The 10,187-nt window shown below is 35.8% G+C and overlaps 1 non-coding gene across 1 annotated transcript; it reads right to left on the bottom strand.

Annotated features, from left to right (window-relative positions):
• Positions 1 to 6,407: 6,407 nt before the first annotated feature.
• Positions 6,408 to 6,479, bottom strand: Trnah-gug (transfer RNA histidin (anticodon GUG)). The gene has a single exon. It is a non-coding gene; the product is annotated as a tRNA-His (tRNA).
• Positions 6,480 to 10,187: the final 3,708 nt, after the last annotated feature.

Genomic DNA, 10,187 nt, shown 5'->3' with positions numbered 1-10,187 from the left:
CAGTAAACAATATCAAAAGATATTTCACCCTTCATTCATCATTTCGCAGGAACTCAGACACTCAAGACACACATACGTCCACTCACTCACAAACAGATCACACTGTGGTGCTGATGCAAGGAGTGCATTAAGCATGTGTGTTTCGGCTATGACCTTTCTCCTTTTGAAATAAGAAGAATATTTCCACAAACTCAACAGTTTCCTTTAAGCGGATTATGTCAATAGAGTTGTTCTGTTTCTATTATGATAAGCTCAGTCTTTAAGATCAGGTTAGTTCAATTTGGATTTCGAGAGATATAATCGCTTGTTGGAATCGATACGGGCCGAGCTACATCTTTCTACTTCCAGGAGCGTCACGAGATCGTCTGCAGCATGCTGTACAAAGCTTCATCTTCTATCGTGTGGGTTGTGAGGTGGATTACCAACCCCATCAACCCTGGTGTCAGGGTTACTAGTGAGCCGCCAAACGCCTCTGACATGGCTCATGTAACGACTACTAACTTGCATCAGTAAGTAGTAACCGGGACCATCGTGATAAATCCCCACCGGGATTTGAAACTAGGATCGTGAGCCGAACGCTCAAACCACTGGACCACTGGAAACCATTATGAATAAGAATAAGGTTAACGTTTGTAGAGGAAGTAAATAATTTAGTTATAATAATAATAGAATAGTTTATTAATAAAAAAAAAACACTTAAAACACTTCAATTTACTTACTTAGTTGAATTGTTTCAATACGGCCTTTTAACCCCCTGATCAGAAATCGAACTAACAAACAAGGCGTGTAGAAACGTGTGGGCTGACGTTCACCTTCCTTGCCTTACACGGGCCCTTGTGCTGTACTCAGGTGTGAGTAAGTGTTAATTCGTGCACGAAATAGTGCTGTAGTTATGTCGATATCATACATAAATGATGATGATCTCCGACCGATTTCTTTCTGACTCTAGTCGGCACGACGCTGATGCGGCCGAAGATGGCTTATGAACAAAACAAACAAACAAAATATGGCATAAATAAACTATGTGATGCGCAAAAAGGCTTGTGCAGAAAAAAGAAAAAAAAATGTGCAAGGTCTTCAATGATTTATGCTTAGCACTTTTTCCTGTTATTTCCGGTTTATTTGTTATCTTGTCATTACAATTTAATGTGTTATTTATGGGTAAATACTATAACTATTAATTTATTTATTTATTTATCTGTGTATGTATGTTTTTTTACCTTCCAATCCAGTTTAGAAGATTATAGGCTGTATGAGTATTTTGACGTGTTAATTCGTAATTGGTAAGGTATTTTTTTTATATTTTAATAGAAACGTTATGCTATTTCAAAAAACCAATTTGAATATTTTTGCTTTCCATCCAGTTGTTGATTGATTACAATTTTTGTAAAATATTTCCTAAAGTAGGCTGAATGATGTTTATACCTTTGCTGTTTATACCTTTATTCCGGACGTCACCGCAGATGATCGGGCCGTCATCGTCAGTGCGTTGCATTTAGGATACTTACTTTTATTATTATTATTTTTACTATTTTGGTTTGTTTTTCTTTTTGTTTTGGATTTTTATTTTTTTCTGTGTATTGATTTCCGTGTGGTTTCTGTCCTGTGTTGAATGTAATGTACCTGTCTGTCTGTGTCTGTGGTGTCCGGAAGTAATAAATGTTTCTTCTTTCTATTAAGTTTTATTTATTATAAACCGCATTTGGCAACGACAATTTGGGTGAACAGACTACTTTTAGAGGTCACATGAAGGTCAAATAAGTACACCGCGGCGAAGCGACGTCGACCGCGCCGCGGTGACGCGACGCCAGCTCCGCGCACGCTCGGCGTTCGGCAGCCGGCCAGTGTTGGCGTCGCGTCGCCGCGGCGTCGATGTCGTGTAGACGTCGCGCAGACGCTGGCACGACTATGACGCTCGAAAACCGCTAGTGTGGGGGGTCTCTAAACTAAACACCATCCGACTGATTTGAGAGCTAAAAATAGAAAAAATAAGCTAATTAAGACGAAATCTCGTAATGGTTTTAGAATTAGCGTAACTTTTTTTCCCTTAAATACCGAATCAAAAAAATGGTGTTGCTGTAAATAACTTATCCCCCTCCGACCCAGATTTCCAGGCATGATAAACAAAACAAACAAACATAACAAAGGGTTTGTGTTCAGAAAGGAGTTTGAGCCTTAGGACCGTCGTCCCGTCAAAAATAATCGCATCAAAAATATTCACAAGCGCTCGTCACTACATCCCCTTTCAATTAAGCAATTTGATGTTTCTCAAGCGAACATGGTACCAAATCCGATTAGAGCAATTGTAAACAAACCAGGGTGTAAGCTTGGCATTACATTGGTGGTAAGTATATGTATAGATAGAACAGCACCAGAAGCCCTGTATTGGCACATAGTAGAATGGTACTTTAGAATACTGAGGATAAAAAAAACTTAAAACTTGTTGATAAATTATATGTATTTTTTTTTTAATTTTAAAGCAATAAAGAGTAAACAACAACAACCATGATTCTGCGTTGATATCAAGTGGAATTTTTCGCGTCGCAAAAGTAAGGAACGGAAAATAATTAAAAAAACACGAAAATTTTCAGTGAATGAATGTATCGCGTATGTAACAGCTTTACCGCGGCAGTCCCCGAGTGCCACACAACTTTTTTTTAGAGTTGTCGCAAATTACAATAACTGTCGGCCAAGTAGGGAGCGTTGACGGCTCTTACCTGGTTTAAAAATTAAAGATAACAAGCCTGGGTGCGCTGTTGGACGTGAACCTCCTTTTTATTTCAAGTCGGTTAAAAGTTCAACATTTCCATTGTTAAAACGAGTGTAACAGATTACATATTCACTTACCATCTGGGGCCTGTTTAATAAAACATACAATTGTAAATTACAACGACAATTTGGTATTCATTACGTAGCTAATATGAAACTGCAAAATATTCGTGATCACACACTCCGCAATGTACATCAAATTGTCATTGTAATTTACAATTGTAAGTTTTATTAAACAGGCCCCAGGTGAAAATGGTGGTCAAACCTAAACTTATTCATATTTTTAATTAAAAAGATACCATTATTAGTGAGGAAACCATTATTCCCGAGAAATGCTTTTTAGGAGTTATGTGACCTAAGCTATAATGGGCTGGTTTTCCCTTCGCGGATTGGAAGGTCAGACAGGCAGTCGCTTCTGTAAAAAACAGGTCCTGTCAAATCTTCAGGTTAGGTAAGCGGACCCTGTGAGAAACGGGATAATGAACGGGAGATGATGATGAATTATCTTTATGGTCGTACGTGGAACTGGAAGTTAACAGAGGCCTACTTACACTATTATTATTGAGATGGAACTTATAGCAAATAATATACAAATCATACCTCAGAATCTCGTAGGTCTAACCAAACACATATCTACATGCACACATACATATGTACACGACATATGTGTTGTCTTAAAACTAATATAATTGTGTGCGTCAAGCTAGCGGCCTCAAAAAAAAAATGGACACGAAAAAATAATTTGACCATACCAAAAAATAGTACTCTTATTGAAAAAAATAGTACCTGTTGTAAAAAAATTAGTACCATCACGGTTCTGGATTTATAGCCATGTTTTATTGCACTTGCTAGCTTGACGGTGAGCGAAATTTGGCGAGAGTTAACGACAAGGTCTTTCGCTTTGATTTAAACGCCAAAAAATAGTACCGAAATAGTACTCACCCCCTGCAAAATACCGAAAGTAATACTTCAACGGTTCCAAAGTTATAAAGGCAGTTCTTTGATCCCGCTAGCTTGACGTTTTGAAAATACCTATTATCTGGGGAACGCTTGCATACTTCAGTATGTAACTAATGTCAATAAACTCGTATGAAATAGTACTCCCTACCATCATAATTTTGATCAGATTCTCTTTGTAGAAATGTTAAAAAATCATCATAACCTATGCCATACATTTGTTGTTGATACAGTCACGTAGACAATTACATAACCTCACAATTTATTAGTAAGTATTGCCATTTTAGAGGTCTACCCTACCATTTCTGTGCACTTCAGAGTGCTGCTATTACAAAAAATTCCTATTGCATACACCCGTATGTACTAATTTTAATAGAAAAGGCTGCATGGGTCTAGTTCTTATCGAAAACAATCTGTGATTTTAATACATCATAATACATTTTTAATCTGCTGTTTTATTTTATAATTCATACCTTCATGTTGAATTTGTTACGGATCGAAGTGTTTGTTAATAAACAATTTGCAGTATTTGTAGAATAACTCAAAGAGTTTCAACAATGATATTACTTTCATCTGACAACCCTGGCACTTCACCAATTTTTACCCAAAAATGGGGAAAAATACTAAAATCTGACAACATTCTTGAGCATGTGTAATAATTTTGTTCGCGACTGTACTTGTCTTGATAAATGTATGACATAGGTTATAATGACTTTTTGACATATTTCTACAAAGAGAATCAGGTCCAAATTATGATGGTAGGGAGTACTATTTCATACGAGTTTATTGACATTAGTTACAAACTGAAGTATGCAAGCGTTCCCCAGATAATAGGTATTTTCAAAACGTCAAGCTAGCGGGATCAAAGAACTGCCTTTATAACTTTGGAACCGTTGAAGTACTACTTTCGGTATTTTGCAGGGGGTGAGTACTATTTCGGTACTATTTTTTGGCGTTTAAATCAAAGCGAAAGACCTTGTCGTTAACTCTCGCCAAATTTCGCTCACCGTCAAGCTAGCAAGTGCAATAAAACATGGCTATAAATCCAGAACCGTGATGGTACTATTTTTTTTACAACAGGTACTATTTTTTTCAACAAGAGTACTATTTTTTGGTATGGTCAAATTATTTTTTCGTGCCCATTTTTTTTTTGAGGCCGCTAGCTTGACGCACACATATAATTAATAACAATGGAAATAAAGTTAAAGAAAAACTGTTGAAATAAAACACATCACTGTTTAAAAATAGTAAGTAAACCAATTTCTAAAACAAGATATAATGAAGCGATGGCATGCCAGGACAAACCCAAGACGGTTTATTGGTATGTCTGCATTATTCCATTTATATGTACATTTTTTTTGGTTAAATAAAAAAAAAAATAAAAAAAACCTACTACCACACCCCGGACACTTCATACAAAACACCTCGTTGTACACAGACACTACACATTGACGTTATCGTACACGCGCATCTGTGTGTGACGCCTAACGCCCGTATAATTAAAGACTAAATAATGAAGTAATTATAGTAACAGGAAGTGAAACTGAGACGGTATTATTTTAATACAAAAAAAACATAATAAAACTGGCAACATAGAATTTTAACACAAAAAAACTTAATATTTAATATTAAATTAGAAAACGTTCTTTCTGTAATAAATTGTTAAAGAAAAGCAGACTCATTTTATTAGAATGTTTATCTTTTATGAGCTTAATTATGAGGAAAAACGTGTTTAATATATATAAAATTGTTTAATATCCATTCCGCGGTGTAAAATAATTACAAGCTTTCTGAAAGATTGGTGGCTTAATCGTGTTTTACTTGCTGCGTTAATTAATTTGATGCGTGCTTCGATAAACAAAAGCTTATCATTGTAACAAAGCAAGTGCGTAAATTGTCTTTGCAGGGTATTAGTGATATCGTAACGAAAACTTTGAAGGATGATTCAGACCATGATTCTGAGTTGATATCAAGTGAAATTTTCCGTCGCAAATGATGGAACGGAAAATAATAAAAAAAACAATAAAATTTTCAAGAATTTTCCGACAGCAAATTCCATTTGATATCAACTCAGAATCGTGGTCTGAATCATCCCCCTCAGTATTCGTTACGGTGTCACTAATGCCCATACGTACTTGTATGGCTACCTGTATGTACTTGGATGGGGTGTAAGTGAGTGACATCGTAACGAATACTGAGAGGGATGGTTCAGACCATGATTCTGAGTTAATATCAAGTGGAATTTCCCATCGCAAAAGTATAGAATTGAAAAACATTTCAAAATCTAAAAAAATCACGAACTTTGGTTATTAACTCAGAATCATGGTCTGAATCATCCCTCTGAATATTCGTTACGATATCACTAACACCCTGTATAGTCGCCTTATAGCATAGAGCAACACGGACCTCTAGCAGCCTAACAGTGAAAACGAAAGCGCTGTTTTGCAAAGCCTCATTCTGATTTTCTTCATCAAAACCTCTTTCTTTTTGATTCCGAGTAAAGATCTCAATTTTTTACATGGATTAAAACTAGCTTGCGACGTTTAGTTAACAAAAACACTTTTATGATAATGACATAAAATATAAATCACCTTCGGATGTCATTTTTGAGTCATATAAGGCAGGTCAACAATTTCAAATAAGTAAGCAAAAAGATGCGCTCCGCCGCGACAGTGTATCACTGCCGTGACCAGGATTCGAACCTGGGTTACTACGGCCACAACGTAGGGTCCTAACCACTAGACGATCACGGCTGTCGGAGCTGTGATAACAGCGACCAAATTCGGCGACACTTTCGGCAATTTAATCACGAATCGAGAGTACTTTCACAACCGTTTACGCTTGATTGCGCCCTGAGCAAAAACTCAATTTTATGCCGTCGCTGAGAGATACACCTATTATACCTACCTACTTGTAATTCACTCATCATTCATTCACTTCAGAAATATGTCTTTTTTTTAAATTTAATAAATTGTCACACTCTAAGTAGGCAATCATAAGAATTTTTTTAAATTTACTTTTTAATGTTAGTATATAAGTGCACTTTATGTTAATTTTCCAGATTTTATTACAGAAAGATGAATAAAAAACCATGTTTCCATAAAAGCCTTTCTTCTAGGTATCTGTAGAAGCCCGGAAAAATCTAACATTAAAATAATTTAAGTAATCAAAAAATAAAAGAAAGTATACATTTTCAAGTGAAATTAGAACGAACGGTGTATTGGAGATGTCCTTGAAAAAAGTTCAGTACGATCTACTCTGAACGGGTGTGCGAGTATCAAACTATTGATGAATGTGGAGAAAGCAAGGGAAGTGTGTCAAGATCGAAGCAAATGGAATTCCATACTCTTTGCTTACCCCGGAGGGAAATAGGCGTGAGTTTAAATATGTACTTATGTAGATGTGAAATTAGAACGAAAAATATTATTTCGATGCAAAAGTTGCTTCGTTAAGCCTTACGTGAAACTTTATACGTTTATCTGAGCATGCGTATTACGTTTTAATTATATTTCTGTAAACAAAAAGGGTATGGTAAAAGGTTTGTTCAGAAACCGGACACCTGACAAAGGTCATCTCCATAGCGTTAACCTAACCTAAAAAGACAAAAATAAATAAAATAAAAATGATTTATTGCATTAAAGCCCCATAATACAGAAAAATAAAAATCTTATAACTAAAAGCCAACAAGGTCCGGCCAACAGGGGGGTTAAAATGGCCATCATCATTGCAATATTGCTTTTACTTTTTTCCTATTGTTTTTGTTGTATCAGTTTACTTTTTTTAATTTATTTTTTGTAATTATTTCATGTACATTGTCATTTGTTTTACTTTTTATTTCTTTAAAATACAAAGGAAATTAACACATGTACGCCTATGCTTCTTATATGAACTCCTTCCAACTAACCTAAGATAGTCCACTATTTGTAAGAAACATCACCATTATCATCTTATTTTTCAGTATTTTTCTTTTTCTTATTTTTTTTATGTACTTATATTACTTTTTTTTCTCGTCATGCAGCATATTAGGTTACACTGTAATGCTGTATGTACCTTCTGTAAATAAATAGGTGGCATAGAATAAAAAAAACATCGCATCGTAAAAAGATTCTGTAAATAAGATTATGTAATTAATATCCATCCATATATTTGCATTACTCTACAGCCTTTTCATTTATAATACAGGGTGTTAGTGACATCTAACGAATACTTTGAGGGATGACTCAGACCATGATTCTGAGTGGATGTCAAGTGGAATTTTTCGATGCAAAAGTATCTTCTGAATCATCCCCTTCAGTATTCGTAACGATGTCACTAACACCCTGTATATCCTCTGCCGAAGGTTGTCTGGAAGAGATCGCTTTTAACAATAAGGCCGTCTTTTCGCATATTTATTTTATGTATATAGTATATCCCAATTGATTAAAAAAAAACTCTTTAAAATATGAATGTAAAACTCTTTAAAATACCAAGAGTAAATTGTAATAAATATATTTTACGACTTCCTAAAGCCGTTTATTTACCCGTTGTTACGAAGTTGGTTTGTATGTTCCAGTACAAAGTTGCGAATGGATACAAAACTTTGAATTAAGCATACATACATGCATAAACATACGTCCTTAGTCCATAACATACCAACCCTGTGATGTAGAGCCACAAGTAATCCAAAACCTTTTGATATATTCGAAGTTCTTAGTTCAGAACCCCGATCAGTATCGGTATCGATCACACTGGCGGGGTCGTACCCCCTGGTCCACGGTTACCCCTCATTCAGGGCTTGCCGCCATCGACCCACTAGGGTCAATGAATTCTTTCAAATATAATCATATCAGACGACGCCCAGAACCAAGTTTCGAGCTCACAGGGCACTGGTCTGTTGTCGTAAATGTACTCGGTCTTCTTCTATCGTGTGGGTTGTGAGGTGGATTACCAACCTCAGCAACCCTGGTGTCAGGGGTGATATGGCGTGTTTTGTTTCATATTTATTACTGTGGTTTTTCTCACTCTCTCTCTCTCCTTCTTTCCTTTTTTTTTTAATTCTTTCTATCAACCGGGACCAATGCAACAGCTTAACGTGTCTTCCGAATCATTTTTCTTTCGGACCACCAGGTGATCAGCATGTACAGGCTGATAATAGGATGTATAATCCATCACGAAAGAGAGGGCACAATTTCGGCTTGCCCTGGAAGACAAGCAGCCGAGTGTGTTCTATTTTTTTATTGCTCCCAAGTTTTTTGAAAAGTAAACCAAATTACAAAACAAATATACTTATTTAATGCTGCTTAACCTTCCTTGCATGTCGTTAAAACCGACTAAAAGCGTACGCCGGCCATGTTTTAAAGTTATTAAAAGTCGTTGTAAGTTTCCTAACGACTTTCGGCGCTGTCTACCCGTAGGGATAGGTGTGACTTCGAAATACTAATGGAACTTTCAAGGGGATAAATACTATGTACGTAAGTATACAGGGTGTTAGTGACATCGTAACGAAAAACTTTGTTTGATTCTGAGTTGATATGAAGGGGAATTTTCTGTCGCAAAAGTATGAAATTTTCATGAATTTCCCGACAGGAAATTCCATTTGACATCAACTCAGTCGCAACCCGACTTTTCTCATTTCTTAATCCTAAGTTTATTTCTTCAGAGAAAAAATATCACAATAAAACTGTGGCTCCAACAAAGAACTAAACTAAATAATGTGTGAGTTACCACAGCTTACTCTCGAGCTGAAGGGATTACTGTTCGCACCACTCATATTCACGAGATTACACCAGATGTTATTTTAGTAACTACAGATTCTATACTAGAACTTCTGAAGAATAAAATACAAACGTCTATTTCTTAAAAGAGTAGAGTGCGTGGTAGCAACAGTATCTTTAGAGCAATAGCCGTTAGCGGCATCGACATTGCTATACAAACGTGTGTTCATGCAAACCGTAATTTCTTTTATTTCTTAGAAGACGAAAAATTCATAAAAGACCTATTAATAAATGTGTTTAGCTTTCTATCAAATGTTCTGTTGTAATTTCTGTTGTTTGTTTGTTGTTATGTATGCGTGCATTGTTTGAATAAATGTTGTTTTTTATTCTTATTATTATTAGCCTTTTTTATTTAGCCATTAGTACTATCTATATAGTAAGTAAGTTTATTTATTCAAACAATTAAAAACAAAACAAACACATCTTATAAATAAAACACCTCCTCCAATGCGTCACATCGAGGCAAGGCGCCCAACAGGCTGGCAGCATTACCCCTCTGAATCGCCAGGCTAATTCTCTGACAGAAATAATTTCATATGTGTGTTATTTGTCATGTGATATGATGTTATTGTAATGTATATGTGATTCGTGTTTGTAGTGTCCTAAATTAACAAGTGTTTCTTTATTTTCTCCCTGGCTCTCTCTTTATTTCACCTAGCAGAGATAAAGATTAGAGGTCCTTTTCTGACATACACAGTAGAAACACAA

This window comes from Pectinophora gossypiella, chromosome 2, assembly GCF_024362695.1.
Source record: "Pectinophora gossypiella chromosome 2, ilPecGoss1.1, whole genome shotgun sequence".
In the NCBI taxonomy this organism is placed as follows: domain Eukaryota; kingdom Metazoa; phylum Arthropoda; class Insecta; order Lepidoptera; family Gelechiidae; genus Pectinophora; species Pectinophora gossypiella.
This window is presented reverse-complemented; position numbering and strand designations above follow the sequence as displayed.